General features: G+C 41.6%; 1 pseudogene across 1 annotated transcript; it reads left to right on the top strand.

The window, feature by feature from the left end:
- The first annotated feature begins 15,401 nt into the window (after positions 1-15,401).
- LOC143590012 (metal transporter Nramp7.2-like) lies at positions 15,402-19,069 on the top strand (annotated as a pseudogene). Its single transcript, XR_013145389.1, has 12 exons — positions 15,402-15,544; positions 15,624-15,702; positions 15,775-15,815; positions 15,905-15,983; positions 16,069-16,368; positions 16,616-16,797; positions 16,900-16,969; positions 17,065-17,238; positions 17,332-17,436; positions 17,572-17,703; positions 17,781-17,876; positions 17,960-19,069. The product of XR_013145389.1 is annotated as a metal transporter Nramp7.2-like (transcript).
- Positions 19,070-19,593: the final 524 nt, after the last annotated feature.

Genomic DNA, 19,593 nt, shown 5'->3' with positions numbered 1-19,593 from the left:
AAATAGGTTGTTCAGTTTGTCCTATATCCACCCTAGTATTACATCTAAGTCTTTTTGACATAAAAGGCTTAAATTTGCAACTTCTACTAACGAAATTAGAATAGTGAACTTATCAATCTGTAGACAAATCTAACCCAAAATAATGTTCTTCACAAAACATGGTTCCTTCGAATACGTCTAATCAATAAATAGTAAAATACGAACTTAACACAAACCCTAACTGGAGGGACTAACAGCCGATTGTGAACCCCAATCGATGATCTTGAAAATTCGAAACAATTTGGACCAACCTTCAGCATATCATCTCTTCAGTGTGTTTTATATGCATAACGAGCCAAGGAACTCGAACTTATACTGATCGAAACCCTTAATCAACACTTTGAAGAACATAGGGAAGATCGAACAATACTCAAAGTCTGATTAAAGCTCTAATACCACTCGTTAGGAGCCAAAATGGCTCACAACAGATACAAACAACACATGCACAAACAAATATCAAGCATAGTCATAAAATAAATGAACATGACATTATAACATTGTTCAGACCATTTTAGAGCTGATATGAAAGCAGAATCATAAAATAGATGAATATGACATAATAGGTAATTATGACGCTAACCTAGCTAATATAAAAAGCTTAGTTTCGAATTCAATACGAATGGGCTAAGATTACTTTAGAGCTAATTATACAAACACATCTGGTTAAATCAGTGGTTGTGTGTTTTTAAGTAATTTAACGGGTTTACATGCTGGCCCATTTAGTTTATAACGTTTTGAAAGGTATTTTGCGTTAAAATTTTGAAACTAAGTATTTGGTTAATAGTTAGGGTTAGGTTATTCTACAAAGGGGAACAAAAATAAGAAGGATTTGTGGCCATAAAAAAACCTCTAAAAAATTAAAAAAAAATCTTAACTCAAACAAATAAATAAATAAATAAAACAAGTGAAAAAAACAATAATGTTTCTCCCGTCTTTCCGGTTAAAAAAAAAGACACAATGTTGAGGAAAAAAAATCATTGTGTCTTTTTGTTTATCAATGTGTTTTTTGTTTATTTTCGTCGTTGATTGTGTCTTTTTCTTTTGATATTGTGTTATATTACTCAACATTGTGTATATTTTGTTCAGCATTGTGTTATATTTTGTGATTTATGTGTCTTTTTTTTATTTATAATTGTGTCTTTTGTTAATTTTCATCATTGTGTTTTTTTATCGGCATTGTGTATTTTTGTCATTTTTTTGTTTTTTTTGGAACGGGAAAGACGGAGGAAATAATTTGTTTTTTTTTAAATTTTTTCGTTTTTTATTTATGTTTTGAGTTATGATTTTTTATTGTTTTTTAAAGGTTTTTTTGTGTGATCACAAATTCTTCTTACACTTCTCATTTTAGTCTACCTTTGTATTTTAACATTACCATTGATTGATATTGTCTTATACTATGTGGATTTTTTTTATAACTTTTTTAGAGTACTAATATATCAAAAGATAAAATTATATATATATATACATATATATAGAACATGGCATTCATATATTAAATAAAATGATTCAATATTACAATATAGAGGTGGATAAGCGGGCAACAAGCTGCGACGCCGCCCCTTTTGAATGGCAAATCCGATCATACTGAAAACAAAGTTACAGTTCTTTGGCGTCGATAAGTTACTGTGCACGACCAGCTGAACTCTTTTAAGAAACGTAATAGCTTCAGGGGCAAGGGACCCAGATGTATCAAAAACAAAAGGAATGAAAACATGTTGATTCTCGACACATGTTTTCTCATGCTTAGCAATTTTTTCTGATTTCGCCTACAATACAATCTACCTAACAACAAACCCAGTTTCACTAAGCCTAAGAAGAGATACTCCATTAGGTCAATAAAATAATTAAAATAATAAGAGGAGTAAGCGGCATGAAACAACGTAGAGATAAAAAAAGAGGAAAAAAAAAAGAAAAGAAAACCGAACCCGTGCCAGAAAATGGCGTGAAACATACCACTTGCAACACAATATTTTAAAACATTCTTTTCCATTATAAGTAACAAATATTTTAATACCAATAGAGTTTTAAAACTCCAAAATAATAATAAAGTTAAACCTGTCCCAACTAATAATATATGTATTTTTATTGTGTTTTAATGAACTAATTTATTTATTTTTTAAATGAATACTAAATTTGAAGCCTTTACTAAAATCCTTACAATTTCAAATGTCATTTCTTGAATCATTTTTACCGTAATGTTGTTGCATTTAAAATTTAAATGGTTTTAATAAGTGGTTTTAAATGTTTAACGATCGGATTTTCTATAACTGCTGTCAAGAGTTACAATTAAATGGCTAACAAAACATTGTTACTTATTTTGGTAGGGTTTGAATCAAATACAAATAAAATTAACGAGCTAAACATGAAAATTGAAGAGGTATGTACCCGCCTCAACACCGAGCCAGGCGGGTCAACCCACAAGATATAGACAAGAGGCTTGAAATCAAGACTTTATGAAGGCACAAAGCCAAAACCTATGCGCATGGCGCATGCATCACATGCTCATGCATCACATATGCTCATGCATCACATGCTCAGGCATCACATATGCTCACGCATATCACATATGCTCAGGCATCACATATGCTCAGGCATCACATATGCTCACGCATCACATATGCTCACGCACATCACATCTGCGCGTGGCGCATCCGCGCGTGGCGCATATCACATGCTTGTACATATCACATCTGCGCATGAAACATCTGCGCGTGAGAATAAAGAGAAGACCTCGCGCATCCTCAGGATAGGCGCATATCATACATGCACATAATCAACCTCGCCCTTATCCAAATCAGGATTAGGGCAACCTTGATTGTGCACGTCAGACAACCTTTCAGAAGGTATCTTTTTAAGGAGTAAGAATATGCTGATTTTGACAGCTGCCAAATGAAAGGTGGACAACTCAGCATAACCCATGTGCTACCACGTGATTATAACCAATGAGAAAGCACCAGGTGTCTCAGAGGACACGTGGCGCAGAGCAATTGGAGGAGGCCAACAAGGCTGAGCCCAATCAGTGGAAACCCTAGCACTATAAATACAGCATCAACTCCACAAGGAGAGACATTCAATCATATTCAATTACATTCAATCACAGACAGTTACAGCCAGTAACACATCCAATCACATCCAATTACAGGGTATTCAGCTATTAAGCAATACTCTTCAGATTTCCTTACTGAGATATTATTATCTTCTCCCACAAATACTTATTCTCACACCGGAGGGTTACCCCAAAGAGGACCCCTCTGTCCCTTTCTGAGGGGTAAGTTGACGGTGCTGTTCATTTTATAGGTGGAAGAACACAGATCCAAGAAAACCATCGGTGAAATAGTATAATCACACCCGAGGAAAGTAGATCGTCTACCAGTGAGTCGATCCACGTTTCTTCATTGGCGCCATCCACTGTTACAACGGAAATCAGATCTCATCAGATCTATATATAAAAAAAAAATCACCATGGTTTCTGGCGTTCGTAATGTTGATCAAGTTCTGGAGGATATTGAACGTGAGGATGTTAATGAGGGACAGCAGTTTCTGAGGGGGCCGCGTGATTCTACGCGCACCACCAGTAACCGTCCCTTCATCACAACTCCTCACGGCCAGACTGAAACTCCTCCAGACGATCTCACGTTACAAAATCTTGCCGGCGCGAAACAAAAAGGACCAATGGGTCCAGAAGATGAAACAAATGATCCTAAAGAGTGGCTCATAAACGAGCAGCGGCGTCTAATGGACAAGTACAATGAGATGGTCAAACAGAAAAAGCTAGCCGACTTAACACAAAGGCAAGCGTTTGATAAGCAAACTGTTCATGGAACCAAAAGGCCGCGCGCGCCGGAAGAAGGACATTCTGTTCACACTGCACACACTGAGTTCAGTGATGAAGAAGTGCACAGCATGAGGAAGACGCGAGATACTCATGCAGGAGGCTCACAGCTCCGCGCGCCTGTGAACATGGCGCCTGGAGCCAGAGCCGATCTGGATCTGCACATACCGTACAGCCCACCAGTTAGAGGGCAAGTGGACGTAACCACACCGTACAGACCAGCCATCTTGGTGAAACATTCAAAGTTCACTGAGCGCATCGCGAAGGCTCCCATCCAGCACAAAACCAAGATGCCAAGTGGTTTGGGCAAATATGACGGCACAACAGATCCAGACGATTTCTTGCAAGGTTTTTACAACACGGGAAACCTAGAGAGCTGGACGATGCCAACATGGTGTCACATGTTTGCTCGCTGCCTCACGGGCGCGGCGCGTGTCTGGTTCGAGAGCTTGCCGACTGGGCAAATCGATGGGTTTGAGGAACTATTGGAAAAGTTCCAAGCCCACTTCGTACAGCAGCGCAGACACACGCGCGACCCTGATGACATCATGCACTGCGTGCGCAGGAATGATGAAACGATTGAAGACTACATAACACGTTTCAATCAGGAGTCTCTGGCAATCGGAGGTATAACGGAGCAACTCCTGCGCGTGGCCTTTATACAAGGCGAGCGCAGTGATCAACTCCGCCGAGCTCTCGTAAGCAGAGATGGCATGCCCACCACTTGGGCAAAACTAATGGAAGCATCGCGAGTCTTCGCGAGAAATGAAAAACAAATTGCCCAAGATAGGGCAAGAGAAAGAGCGCATCAAGCTGAGTCACCGCGCAGCAAAGAAAAGAGGGGCAAACAGAACTCTGTATGGTCCAGGTTGCAACCAACCAGTGTTTTTTCCGCAGAAAAGCAGGCGCAACCAAGCTCACCCCAGCCCCAAAAAGATGTTCGTAATCGCGGGGAGGGTGACAAGAGGGAGGGCGGCAGAGATCCTAACAGACCTCTGCCAAGAATATGGACTCCCCTCACTAAAACGCCTTCACAGGTGTTAAGCACTGAGAATGTCCAGTTCAAAAGCCCCAAGCCACTACATTACAAGGGACCATCAGACAGTGGCAAGTACTGTGAGTTTCACAAGTCCACAGGACACAACACTGATGCATGCCACCACTTGAATGATGCAATTGAAAAGGATGTGAAATCAGGCAAGCTGGCTCACCTGGTAAAAAACTCAAGACCAGAAAATGAACAACCAGAAGGAGCCTCTGCCAGCAAAAAGTACAAAAGAATCTGTGTAGCCGAGGGAGGAAGGCAAGGGCAAACATCAAGAAAAAGAAGCGCGCAAATCCAAGGAGATTGGCGCGAGCAACAAGTAATCTTCCCAAGAATCAGGGGAGGCCCTTCAATTAGCAGTCCTCTGGTCATCACTACACACATTGCTCATTACGAAGTGTCAAAAGTCCTGGTAGACACTGGCAGCGAGTCAGACATCATGTATGAGCAATGTTTCAGGAAACTGGATCCGGTAGACCAAGCAAGGCTTGAAATTGTGAATGCACCAATCTCTGGTGTTTCAAATAAAATCATTCATCCCCTAGGTCAAATACAATTTGAGCTAACTATGGGGGATGAGAAACACAAGCGAGCCGAAGTTGTTAACTTCTTGGTCTTGCCCACCACTTCTTGCCACAATATGATCTTGGGTAGGGGAACGATTGCCCAATTCAACGCCATACCGTCGCCAGCGCACGGCGCGTTGGGGTTCCCAACACCAACAGGTGTAACTTTTGTATACCGAGATCATTTGTGCGCAGTGACAAATACTCCGCGGGAGGGGAGAATGAAAATTCCAATGGCAGAAAACGCGCCAGAGGAATGGATTCTCAACCCGAAATTCCCGAAGCAAAAAATCACAATTGGCGCTACGATATCAGACGACACGAGGTTGAGAATGAAAAGGTTGCTCACAGCATATATGTCGGTCTTCGCGTGGCAACACTCTGATATGACTGGGGTTCCGCGAGACCTGGCACAACATTCTCTCAACACGTTCAAGTCTGTAGAGCCAATTGCTCAAAAGAAGAGAGTCATGGGGGATGAGAAAGCGAGGGCCATGAATGAGCAGGTTCAGGATTTACTGCGCGCAAACATCATCCGCCCGATACGATACCAGACGTGGGTAGCCAATCCTGTGATGGTAAAGAAAAGTAACGGGTCGTGGAGGATGTGCATTGACTTCAAAGACCTCAACAAAGCGTGCCCAAAAGATTGTTACCCCCTCCCAAACATCGACGCAAAGGTGGACTCCGTGGCGCCATTCAAGCTCAAATGTTTCCTGGATGCCTACAAAGGCTATCACCAGATTCAAATGGCACCACAAGATGAGGACAAGACCGCATTTAGAACCGACAAGGGTGTTTTTTGCTACACAAAAATGCCCTTTGGTTTGAAGAATGCGGGCGCCACCTACCAAAGACTTATGGATGCCGTTTTCAGCGAGCAAATCGGAAGAAACCTAGAAGTCTATGTGGATGATTTGGTGATCAAGAGCAGGGAGGAAAAGCAAATGCTCAAAGATTTCGAAGAAACCCTTGGGCGCCTAAAGGAAGTTAACATGAAGCTCAATCCGAGCAAATGTACTTTCGGCGTACTAGAGGGAAAATTTCTAGGTGTAATGGTCACCAAGGATGGTTTCAAGGTGAACCCTGAGAAGGTGGAGGCCATCCTTGACATGCCCTCGCCATCCACCATGAAAGAGGTCCAGAAGCTGAATGGTAGATTGGTTTCAATCAACAGGTTCCTAGCGAACCATGCAAGCAAATCTACCCAATTTGTCAACACATTGAGGAATTGCTTAAAGAAAAGCCAATTCAAATGGACTCCTGAGGCCGAGCAAGCTTTCAGGGAGATAAAAGAATGTTTGATAAATCTGCCCGCGCTCACAGCTCCACTTCCTAGTGAAACTTTGACATTATACCTATCAGCAGGAGAGCGCGCCATCGGCGCAGTATTATTGGTGGATCGCAAGGGAATCCAAACGCCAATATACTATGTGAGTCGGGTGCTGACAGATCCTGAGACGCGCTACTCCATCATGGAAAAGTTAGTTTTATCACTAACACACGCATCGCGCAAGCTTCATAGATATTTCAATGGTCATCCCATTGAAGTTCTGACTGGTTACAACATCCAGCAAGTCTTGCGGCGCCCCGCGCTCTCAGGAAGGCTGACAAAGTGGGCGCTGGAATTAGGAGAGCACACGATCTCCTATAAGCCCCGTCCAGCAATAAAGGGACAAGTCTTGGCTGATTTCATTGCAGAAGTCCCCGAAGGAAAAATTGAAGAGGCTCAGCGCGAGGTAGACCCTCCGCGAGCCAATGATGAAGAAAATGTTTGGAGATTGTTCACTGACGGAGCTTCAAACAATGAAGGGTCCGGCGCAGGCCTCAAACTGGTGGATCCAGAGAATCATGAATATACTTACGCCATCAGGTTGGACTTCAAGAGCACCAACAATGAGGCTGAGTATGAAGCCCTGCTGGCTGGCCTGCGCATCGCGCACAAATTCGGGGTTAAAAAGCTAGAGGCCCATGTTGATTCATACTTGGTAGCAGCACAGGTCAATGGCCTTTATGATGCCAAGGAGAACACCATGCCTCTGTATCTAGAGCAGGCGAAAAAGCTCATCGAGCAATTTGACTGCTTCAGAATCATTCATATTCCGCGCAGTGAAAACAAATCTGCAGACGCGCTGAGTAAATGGCGTCAACCAGTTTCGATCACTTTGGCAAAGATGTCAGGGTAGAGGTAATGAGCAACCCGTCGGTGGTAGCGAAGTCTGTCCTTGTAACTCATACAACACCTTCATCATGGATAACTCCAATAATGGAATTCTTGAAGGAGGGAAAAGTACCAGACGATCGCGCACAGGTGAGGAAGATAAGACACAAGTCGCAAAACTATGAACTGCTTGATGGTACACTTTATCGACGCTCTTATCTTGGACCGCTCATGAAATGCCTAGATGCTGAGGAAGCAAGCTATGTGATCAGAGAGATACACGAAGGAATCTGTGGAATACATGCTGGCCCGCGCATGGTGGTTGCCAAGGCAATGAGCGCAGGTTACTATTGGCCTGGCATGTACTTGGACGCTCTAAAAGAGATCCAAAAATGCAAAGCATGTCAGAGCTATGCGCCAAACACCATGCGGCCAAAAAACAACTTGATTCCGGTGACCTCCGCATGGCCTTTCCACAAATGGGCAATCGATATTGTGGGTCCCCTACCGCAAGCGCCAGGGCGAGTAAAATTTTTGGTAGTGGCAGTAGACTATTTTACAAAATGGGTTGAAGCCAAGCCACTAGCAAAAATCACATCCGAAGCGATGAAGCAGTTTATCTGGAGCCACATCATATGCCGTTTTGGCTTGCCCATGGAAATTGTGAGCGATAATGGCAAGCAATTCACTGACAAGAAGATATCCAGCTGGCTCAAGGAATTGCGCATCAACCAAATTTTCACTTCAGTTTATCACCCTCAGGGGAATGGACAAGTGGAACGCGCGAACCAAAGCTTGTTAAATGGGCTGAAGAAAAGGTTGGAGGGAGAATCCCATTCTTGGGTCGAAGAGCTACCTAATGTCCTGTGGGCACACAGGACATTAAGCAAAACCAGCAATGGCGAATCCCCGTTCAGCCTAACCTATGGAACAGAGGCAATGATTCCAGCAGAAGTTGGATGCCCATCCCATAGAGTGCTCATGATGAGCAAGATTGATAACGAGCGCGAAAGAAGGTTGGATTTCAACTTACTTGAAGGGCGCAGAGAGGCGGCTATCATCAGTGAAGCCAAATACAAGAAAAAACTGGAAAAATATTACAACCAGCGCGTGAAAGAATGCCACTTCAAGAAAAATGATTTTGTCCTTCGAAACAATGAAGCAAGCCGCGCGATACCACCGGGAAAAATGTCCCCCAATTGGGAGGGACCTTATCAAGTATCGGAAGAATTGGGAAAAGGCGCATACGCTTTAAAGGATTTGAATGGAAAGAAGATCCCGCGCGCATGGAACGCGGCACAGCTTAGAAAATGTTTCATGTAAAAATGTCAAGTTTGTAATCAAGGCTTTTTAAGCCATTATGAATAATGATACGCGCTATCTTTTCTTAATGTGGATTCTATTACCTTTTGCATACATGTTTCACACTTCCCTTTATTAGTTTTGAGCAATATGACAACATTGTATTGACATCAAAAGGAAATAAAAATGAAGTAAAACATACATGCGCGAGCTTCAAGCTCAAACGCGTTAACGAGTCTTAACTCTAAAACGTCAGGGCCTTAGCCCAATTCTATTACCTTTTGCATACATGTTTCACACTTCCCTTTATTAATTTTGAGCAATATGACAACACTGTATTGACATCAAAACAAAATAAAACGAAGTAAAACATACATGCGCAAACGCGTTAACGAGTCTTAACTCTAAAACGTCAGGGCCTTAGCCCAAAATTATGAGCCTTAGCTCAGGGCCTTAGCCCAATAATGTGAGCCTTAGCTCAAATCACTCACAACATCCATCCTACATGCTGCGCAGACTGACCATAAAAATACCTAAGCACAACTAAGGCAAAGCGAATGCCAAAACATAGTTGTTAAGGTCTCAGGTCGAGGTCGCGCATGAAATTGTAATGGATATCTGAGTAACACATATTGACACGTAAAGGCTAAAAAACTCATAATTCCATGCGCGATAACGTCGCGCAAAAGAGGAATAATGAAAACGCCAACACACGTGTTAACATAATCAAGATATGGCAGAATCACTTACAATATGACAAGGGTTAAGTACAATAAATTCCTTACAACCTTGTTCTTATTCCAACGTGCAAGCATATCTTATATTCAACAAGCAAACATGCGATATAAAGAGATGAATGGGAATGCGCAAGATTCGAAGAAGGGAAAAACAAAATTTCATTCCAAAGCATTGAAATTTCTAAGTTTACAAGATGAGATACAAACTACAAATAAAAAAAAAAACATGAAGGGCTTCTCAAGTCTCCACGTTGACATCAGCCTCTTCATCATCCTCATCATCGCCCTCAGCATCTGGCGCAGCCTGCTCCTCATCATCTCCAAACTGACCATAGTCAAGTTGTTCATCTTGAATGGAGTCTTCTAGCACAACAGTGTCAGGAGCGGATCCTTTGGCCACGCCAGAGCCGCTAGCAGGAGCAGTATTCCCCGCGCCATCATCGCCGCTGCCAGCCCCTTCGCACTCGTCAAGTAAATTCTTTAGCACGCCAAGATCGGGCTGGTCAGCAAGCGCAGATATCTGCAAGTCATAAGGAAAAATATGAGAAAAAATACTTGGAAAATAAATCAAAGTAATCTCATTAAAGTTAAAATACCTGCCCAAGGATGGGAATGGGAGTATTCAAATACTTCTCCCCCATCGCGGCCATGTCCGCGCAGGCAACGTCGCTCTGATAAGGGTATTCGGATGGGTTCTTCTTCAGCATCCCATATTCATAGCCATCCTTAAACCCTTCAGCTCGACCAACCAAGCGCGCGGAAGCGTTGCAATCCATCACAAGGGCCTGAAACTCATCTGAATATTTCATCGCATAAGCGCAGCGAGTCATGCCCTGTGAGACTAGACATTGGCGATCCTGCGCGAGAGAAGAAACAGTCGTCTCGAGGGCAGGAACCTGAGAGTTTAACAACTCAACAGTTTCCTTAGTCTTTTTTAGCTCCTCTTTGTCGGACGCTGCTGCCGCCAAGGCTTCTTCCTTTTCCGCCCGCGCAGAATCAAGTGCTTCCTGGCTAGACGCTGCCATCGCCAAGGCTTCATCCTTCTCGGCTTGCGCGGACGCCAGTTCCTTCTTCAGGCGCGCAACCTCACTCTCCAGTGATGATTTTTCAGTGATAGACTGGACAAGAGCTTGGTCACGCGCCTCCGCCTCCAGCTCCAAGTCGCGCGCTCTGCGCGCGTACTTGGCCGCGTCCGCCTCCGCCGCCTGCAGCTTCTCCCGCGCAGCCTGAAGCTCATGACCGCGCTTCACGAAGGCGCTGTTGGCACTTGCTCTGTTCTCACTGAGCTCTGCTTGGAGCTTCTCAGCTCTCTCGCGAGCATCAGAAAGATGCCAAGCAGACACCTTAGCCTCTTGCTTGGCTTCCGCAAGAGCATCACGTACTTTTACGTAATCATTGCGAAGCTCTTGGGAGGCAGCAAAGAAGGCCGACCCAGCAAACATATGATCGTTGAGCAAGTCGTCGCGAGCGCGGTCCTCCTGGAACCTCCTTTCAGAGCGCGGTCCTCCTGGAACCTCCTTTCAGATCAACAGGGATGAACTTGTCATCAAAGCGATCGGGGAAACCAACCTCCCCAGCGCCGAGCGCGACGGAGCCACCCTCCATATGCTCATCATATGCGGCGTGGATATACTCCTTGGTGACTGCACAAAACAAGTCAAATGATATCAGCAAAAAGAATTATATTCGCGCAGAAGTAAAGCAATGAGATAAACTTACACAAGCCGTCGACTTGGATAACGGGCTCAGTCGCGCTGTCCGCCCACCTCCTGCTCATACCAACCCCCACCAGCGCCTCCTCACAAATGTTCTTGGCGGGGGATGGTTCAGCGGTCAACTTATTAACCCAGGCGCCAGTTGGGTTCTTGAGGACACCCACATCCGCAGGCGCAGAAGAAATCGCGCGCATCGTCATGCGGATGGGGATCACACCAGCCCTGATGTAAAAAAACCTCTCAGACCAGTCATGAAGGCTCTTGAATGAAACAGTGGAGCACTTCACCTTCTGACTGCGAGGAATGAAGGAGAACCAAGAATCTTGGATCTTGGGCTTGTAAAAAAACTGAAAGCGCCGAGGGGTGGGCTCCTCGCGCTGAGATTTGCACATGAACTCAAAGTGAGTCATGAGCACGAGTCCAAACGGATGGACTTGGGATATATGAATCCCATAAAACCTAAGCACCGCACCCACAAACCTTGTCATCGGGAGACGAAGGTTGCAGTGGGTGAAAAAATGGCTATAAAGGGATATATAGCCGGCAGGCGGGTCCGCCGCCGTTTGCCCGGCCACAGGCAACATGCAGCCAAACACAGGGAGAAAACCCTGAGAGGCGATAAGGCTGTCAAGATCAGCCTGCCTCAGTTTGCAGGGGATTTCATTCCACCTCTTCACGGCCTTGGTCCTCCCTACCTCCTCCGATGAGACCTCAGCAGCCTTCTTTCCCTTGCCGGTCTTCTTCAATGTAGACATTACTAACGATTTTCTACGGCAATGGATGGGGGAGATTGTGTTGTCTGAGCTATCAGACATACAACTGTGACAACGAACAAAGGTTGCTTCTGAAGAACAGATATTTGGAAGCAGAACAAAGGTAATCGGAAGACAAGGAAAGAAAGAAAAGAGCTCTGAATAATAAACAAGAAGATGAAGGATAAAAAACTCTAAGGGCTGGCTTTTATAGGCCCAGGAGAGAGAAAAATTGGTGCTGATCGGACTTCACGCGCCCCCACTCGCAGGTGTAAGCCAACGGGAGCGCGACACGTGTACATGACACTGTGTGAGGGGACACGAAAAGAAACTGTACAGCTGCTGCCAGAGTTCACGCGCCACCACTCGCACGAACAGACCAACGCGAGCGCGACACGTGTCCCTGACACTATTTGAGGGGACACGAAAGGCAACTGTAGCACCTCGAGCACACGAAAGGTCTGACACGTCTCCATCACTGACGCATGTCAGCAACAACCAACCACGTATAGGGACGATTCGTTTTCAAACAAAAGGATAGAATTTCGCGCAACGATGAATAATAAGAAGAAAAAGACAAACCCCTACTAAAAGAGCAAACTATTAAGTCTAATATCTATCTTACCTCGCTCGCGCGAGACAAGACACACATTAGACTGGGGGGGCTTGAAGAGGTATGTACCCGCCTCAACACCGAGCCAGGCGGGTCAACCCACAAGATATAGACAAGAGGCTTGAAATCAAGACTTTATGAAGGCACAAAGCCAAAACCTATGCGCATGGCGCATGCATCACATGCTCATGCATCACATATGCTCATGCATCACATGCTCAGGCATCACATATGCTCACGCATATCACATATGCTCAGGCATCACATATGCTCAGGCATCACATATGCTCACGCATCACATATGCTCACGCACATCACATCTGCGCGTGGCGCATCCGTGCGTGGCGCATATCACATGCTTGTACATATCACATCTGCGCATGAAACATCTGCGCGTGAGAATAAAGAGAAGACCTCGCGCATCCTCAGGATAGGCGCATATCATACATGCACATAATCAACCTCGCCCTTATCCAAATCAGGATTAGGGCAACCTTGATTGTGCACGTCAGACAACCTTCCAGAAGGTATCTTTTTAAGGAGTAAGAATATGCTGATTTTGACAGCTGCCAAATGAAAGGTGGACAACTCAGCATAACCCATGTGCTACCACGTGATTATAACCAATGAGAAAGCACCAGGTGTCTCAGAGGACACGTGGCGCAGAGCAATTGGAGGAGGCCAACAAGGCTGAGCCCAATCAGTGGAAACCCTAGCACTATAAATACAGCATCAACTCCACAAGGAGAGACATTCAATCATATTCAATTACATTCAATCACAGAAAGTTACAGCAAGTAACACATCCAATCACATCCAATTACAGGGTATTCAGCTATTAAGCAATACTCTTCAGATTTCCTTACTGAGATATTATTATCTTCTCCCACAAATACTTATTCTCACACCGGATGGTTACCCCAAAGAGGACCCCTCTGTCCCTTTCTGAGGGGTAAGTTGACGGTGCTGTTCATTTTGTAGGTGGAAGAACACAGATCCAAGAAAACCATCGGTGAAATAGTATAATCACACCCGAGGAAAGTAGATCGTCTACAGTGAGTCGATCCACGTTTCTTCAAAAATCAAGTAGAATAATTATATATACTATGATATAATTACATAATTACTCTACTTGTATATATAATTACTCTACTTGATTATCACGTTTAGCACGTTAATTGTATTTGTCCCTATTTTGTATAGAAGAAAGCTCAAAAGATTTAATAAAAGCCAGATTATTGTTATTAACTAATTAATTTTAATTGAACCCAAAAATAAAAAAAACAAAATAAAACAAAACAAAACAAAACAGTATGAAAGAACAAAAAACTGAAAATTTGATTATCGGTTTAGTTTTAGCCTAAAACCGCACCGCCACTCCTCCTTCCCTCTAATAGATGATCATCATACCCTTTTTTTTATTTACTTTTCAATATTTAAGATTAAAAAATAAATATCACACGAATTATTTACTATTACTTGAAATGTGTATGGATAACATCATTTTTTGGTTGGGTATGGCTCCGACTATTCCGGAAGCTCGCCAATTAGTACATTTCTACACAATATTAACTTTAAAAGATACCTCTGTAGTTATAGAGTGGCTTCGCTCTCAAAGAGTAGTTTGTTTCTTAAAAGCTTGTTCTCACTTCTAAAGAGGTTGTCTCCAAACAAAAAAAATGTATATATATTTTTTTTGGATTAATAAAAGTTTTATATAATTTACTATAAAACGATTACAATAAAGTGGCAGGCAAACGGGCAACAAGCTGCGCCGCAACCCCCTTTTGAACAGCAAAGCCAATCCTGCTAAAAACGAAGCTTTGGGACCTAGAAGCTGAAGAGGTTCCGTGTACGACGCGCTGAACCCTACTCAAAAATTTCACAGCCTCTGGAGCCAGAAAACCAAATGTATCAAAGGCAAATGGTAGAAAGACATGTTGATTATCTAAACAAGCTTTCTCGTGTTTAACAACTTTGCCCGATTCAGCCTTCAACGCAGCCTGACCCACAACAAACCCACGGTCCCTGAGCCCAACAAGAGGAGACACTCCTGTAAGATCCACACAGGCGTGTTTCCCCCCTGCCCACCCGAACACAAGAATATCAGCTGGTCGTAAAATAGACCTCCCTTCAATAGGATCCGTGAGAAAGTTAATATGTGAAACGCAAACACAATTTGTGTATTGAACATGTTAGATGATTAGTTAACATACAAAAAGGGATCCTAATCTTCAAAACTTATTTAAATAATTTAATTACTAAACTTTAATATTCTAGTAACATTAAATTAGTATTCATAAGTGCATATCCATTGTTGACTCCTTCTTTAATTAGTATATAAAAAAACACAGCTTGGTTCTGTTGAAAGAGACTTCGGTTGTTTTGATTGTTGTGTCATTAGATGCCCAATACATTTATTTTGTATATTAATGTTTCCAAACGGCATTGCCATTTCTTTAAAATCATGCAAGTTCTAAATTTAGAAGCAATTATTGGAATTCAAAACTAAGGTAGTTTTTATCTGTGAAACTCAAGTGTATATGAGACGTCTTTGAGTGAAAGCACACTCATCACTCATCAGCTTGGTATCATATATATATATATATATATATATATATCATACTCCATAGACACCAAAATATATATAGAGATGGCAAGCCTGCAACACGAACCACGAGTTTCCGGAGGGAGCAACCGTATTTCAGCTATTGATCTGGGTGATGTTCCTTCTATTCCTAACACTAAAGACTATGATCAGAAACACATGAACAATGAGCAGGTTTCCCACCACCCATTATTCATGTTTATTTTCTTCAGTTTGCAACTATCTTGATTTATTTGTGATTGATGAAAATCAGAAGCCTGGATGGAAAAAATTTATCTCATTTGTCGGCCCGGGTTTCCTAGTTTCATTGGCTTATCTTGATCCTGGCAACAGTAAGTCCTGATCTTTCATATATCCGTTATGTCTAATTTGATTCTCATGACTTATCAATGTTATGTTTGCAGTGGAAACTGATTTACAAGCAGGAGCGAACCATCGATACGAGGTAAACGTTCATGCCAGGAGCAACCATTGTATAGTTAAGTAATTAGGCATGCATGCGGTTTTAATCATCAAGTGATTGTATCATTTCAGCTGCTTTGGATCATTTTGATCGGGTTAATCTTCGCACTTGTGATTCAATCTCTAGCAGCCAATCTTGGCGTGAGCACAGGTAAGATTCTGGATTTATCATATGAATTATTTATATATTTGATGATTAATAGCAAATATCTAAAACATAGTGACTTTCTATTCAGGGAAACATTTATCAGAGTTATGCAAGGCTGAATATCCCATTTTTGTTAAATATTGCTTGTGGCTGCTAGCTGAGATTTCGGTCATTGCAGCAGATATTCCAGAAGGCATGATATTATTAAAACATATCCATGTGTTCAATTAGTTTACTTCCTCTATAAAAATTAATGATCAATCTCTTGACGCTTACAGTGATTGGGACGGCTTTTGGACTGAATATCTTATTCAAGATTCCAGTTTGGGTTGGAGTTCTTCTCACTGGTCTCAGCACCCTCCTCCTCCTCGGCCTTCAAAAATATGGTGTAAGTAAAAACTGTCTCAAAGCGCGAATATTGCCACCAAACTTCCAAATCCTTTGCAGAAGTGGAAAGATGTTTATATACATCTGTGGACTCATGATTACATTATCACTATAATTGTTAATTATTCATTAGCGAAATCGGCACATTCAAATTAATATTAAAGACATAACAGGAGAATATAGTGTACGTGGAATTTGCATTTCAAGAAAAGTTGATCTTAACTAACTATTTAATTTAACATATGTAGGTGAGGAAGCTTGAAATACTGATAGCCATTCTTGTTTTTGTAATGGCTGGTTGTTTCTTTGGTGAAATGAGCTATGTGAGGCCACCAGCAGGTGATGTGCTAAAGGGAATGTTTATTCCTAAACTTAGTGGCCATGGGGCCACTGGCGATGCCATCGCTCTACTTGGCGCCCTTGTTATGCCGTATGATCCCGTTGCCAAAAAAACTCAGATAATTTTACATATTTGGGAATATTTAAATCTCGGGTCTATTTTATCTTAACACCAATTTCTTCACTTTAATAGGCATAACCTCTTTCTTCATTCGGCTCTTGTTCTTTCTCGGAAGATACCGAATTCAGTTCGCGGCATCAATGTTAGTCCTTCCAACTAAAAATGTTTGAAAAAACATATGTTGAAAATTTATTTCGTATGATCTAATGTTTTGAATGATGGTTTTTCTGATTGCAGGATGCATGCAGATACTTTCTGATTGAGAGTGGTATTGCTCTCTTTGTAGCATTTTTGATCAATGTCTCAATGATTTCGGTTTCTGGCACTGTTTGCTCAGCCAAAAACCTACCCAGTGACGAAATGGATCGTTGCAGTGATCTTAACCTTAACTCAGCTTCATTTCTTTTAAAAGTACGCGTCTGATATGATATCAGTTACATATAAGTTACATCTTGTTAGAGCTTTGAGAGAAGACTTATAACCCTACTTTTACTAAATGTACAGAATGTTCTGGGAAAATCTAGCTCCACACTATATGGAATTGCACTGTTAGCTTCTGGCCAGAGTTCAACCATCACAGGCACCTACGCTGGTCAATTTATAATGCAGGTTGGTTAGAAGAGAGTTCTCTAGAAGTAACATTATTATTCTTAATAATATGAGAACCCGGCCCATATTTCAACTTAGAGCTCCAATATTTCATGTTAACAATAAAAGTTAACAGTGTAATACTTGTTATCACAGGGTTTCTTGGACTTAAAGATGAGGAAGTGGCTCAGGAACTTAATGACAAGGTGCATTGCCATTACACCAAGTCTAATAGTCTCAATAATTGGTGGATCAGCTGGAGCTGGAAGACTTATTGTCATAGCATCGGTCTGTATTTCAATCTTAAGCTTTATATACATCTCAATCTTTCTTAAAAACTGGTTTTAATGACCGACATTTTGCAGATGATACTGTCATTCGAGCTTCCATTTGCACTCATTCCACTACTCAAATTCAGCAGCTCAGCCACCAAAATGGGACCTTACATAAACTCGATGATTGTGAGTTATGATCTTGTATTTACCACATTTTCAAGTAACTGACGTGGATGTAACATATATTCATGTTTTTTTTCCTTGTACAGATCATTGTCTTCTCATGGGTACTAGGACTTGCGATCATCTGTATCAACATTTACTACTTGATCACAGCGTTTGTCGGTTGGATAATTGATAATAGTTTGCCAAAAGTTGCAAATGTCTTCATCGGGATATTAGTGTTTCCTGCCATGGCCGTCTACATTCTCTCAGTAATCTACCTTATGTTTCGAAAAGACCGTGTTACCACATTCATTGAACCCGAAAAAGTTAGCCCTAACGCGCAAGTTAGCTTGGAAAGCGGACAATTTGGTGTTGATAGAAACAGGAATTTGACGAGTGTTCCTTATAGAGAAGATCTTGCTGATATCCCATTGCCACAATAGTGAAACTGAAGTGTATCTTCTTAAGTGAATTGTAAGACATGTATTGTTCCCGCAAGTGTTTGATTTACAGTTGTATACCGAATAAGTGTTGAGTGATGAAATATAAATTTGAATGTTTGTGAGTTAACAAAACAATATGAATGTAATCTGAGAAGTTTTCTGGAGTAGTAGAGATGTTATAATATGGTTTAGTTATATAAAATATAATATACATATACAGATATGAAGTTTTCATGTTGTTACACCAATTTTATTAAATAATTTCAAGCCACTCTTTATCAGCCTGCTGTTGCCTGTTAATGCTACGAGTATGGACACATAAAGAAGATACAATTGCCTATGCTGCTTGCCATTGTAGGACATTTAATGCATCTTTTACCCACTCCCAGTAACAATGGTAACGGCTCAATTTCAACTTCATTTGCTACTTTTTGACCCGTTTCAGCTTAAATTGATACATTTTGACTCGTTTCAATTTAACTCGGTACATTTCGGCCTGTTTCAATTTAAATTGATACATTTTGACTAGTTTCAGTTTAATTTGGTGCATTTTGACCTTTTTCAATTTAAATTGCTGCCTTTCAACCCGTTTCAATTTAATCTGGTACATTTTGACCTGTTTCAGTTTAACAATTCCTTCTCCCTGTTATTTGTAGTCAACCGGTAACCCCACAAGAGGCGTGCAAAGCAGCAGCAACAGCAATGGCTTAGAGATATCAACACTAAGGAGTACAATGATAATCCAAATAGGAGTGACCCAACCAATGTGTCTCTTAGAGATATCAGTTGGTTAATATAAGTCTAGATTCCCCCTTAATCTTGAATTCATATACTTCAAGTTATTCTCTTAATTATAATCTGGACTTCATAATGAAAAGGCTTAACGATAGTTCAAAAGATAATCTATTTAAAATGGAAAAATCAGAGGGTCATCTAAAAATTGTTTGAAGCAACATTTTAGCTTTGTTTTTCTTTATAATTAAGATTTTGTAGTCATATTTCAATCAATCTTTATCTACTAGTTTAGTAATTAAACATTAAAATTTAGCTTAGTATTTTGTGAATAAAAAGTTTCAGAATGCCATATATTCTCAATTCGAAATTCAACTGAATTTCCTTAAGATAAAATTATGATTTGTGCCCCTATGCTTTATGGGTAGGGGCATTAAACATGTTCCATTCTCAAATTGAGTGATATGTGCCTGTCGTTAGTTGATTATTTGTTGGCCGTTCGATGGCAAGGGTAATTTAGTAATTAGATAAATAATAATAATAACAACAACAACAATAAGAAC

This window comes from Bidens hawaiensis, unplaced genomic scaffold, assembly GCF_021521415.1.
Source record: "Bidens hawaiensis isolate Kalapana, Puna unplaced genomic scaffold, B.hawaiensis_p1.1 tig00038090_1, whole genome shotgun sequence".
In the NCBI taxonomy this organism is placed as follows: Eukaryota; Viridiplantae; Streptophyta; class Magnoliopsida; order Asterales; family Asteraceae; genus Bidens; species Bidens hawaiensis.
This window is presented reverse-complemented; position numbering and strand designations above follow the sequence as displayed.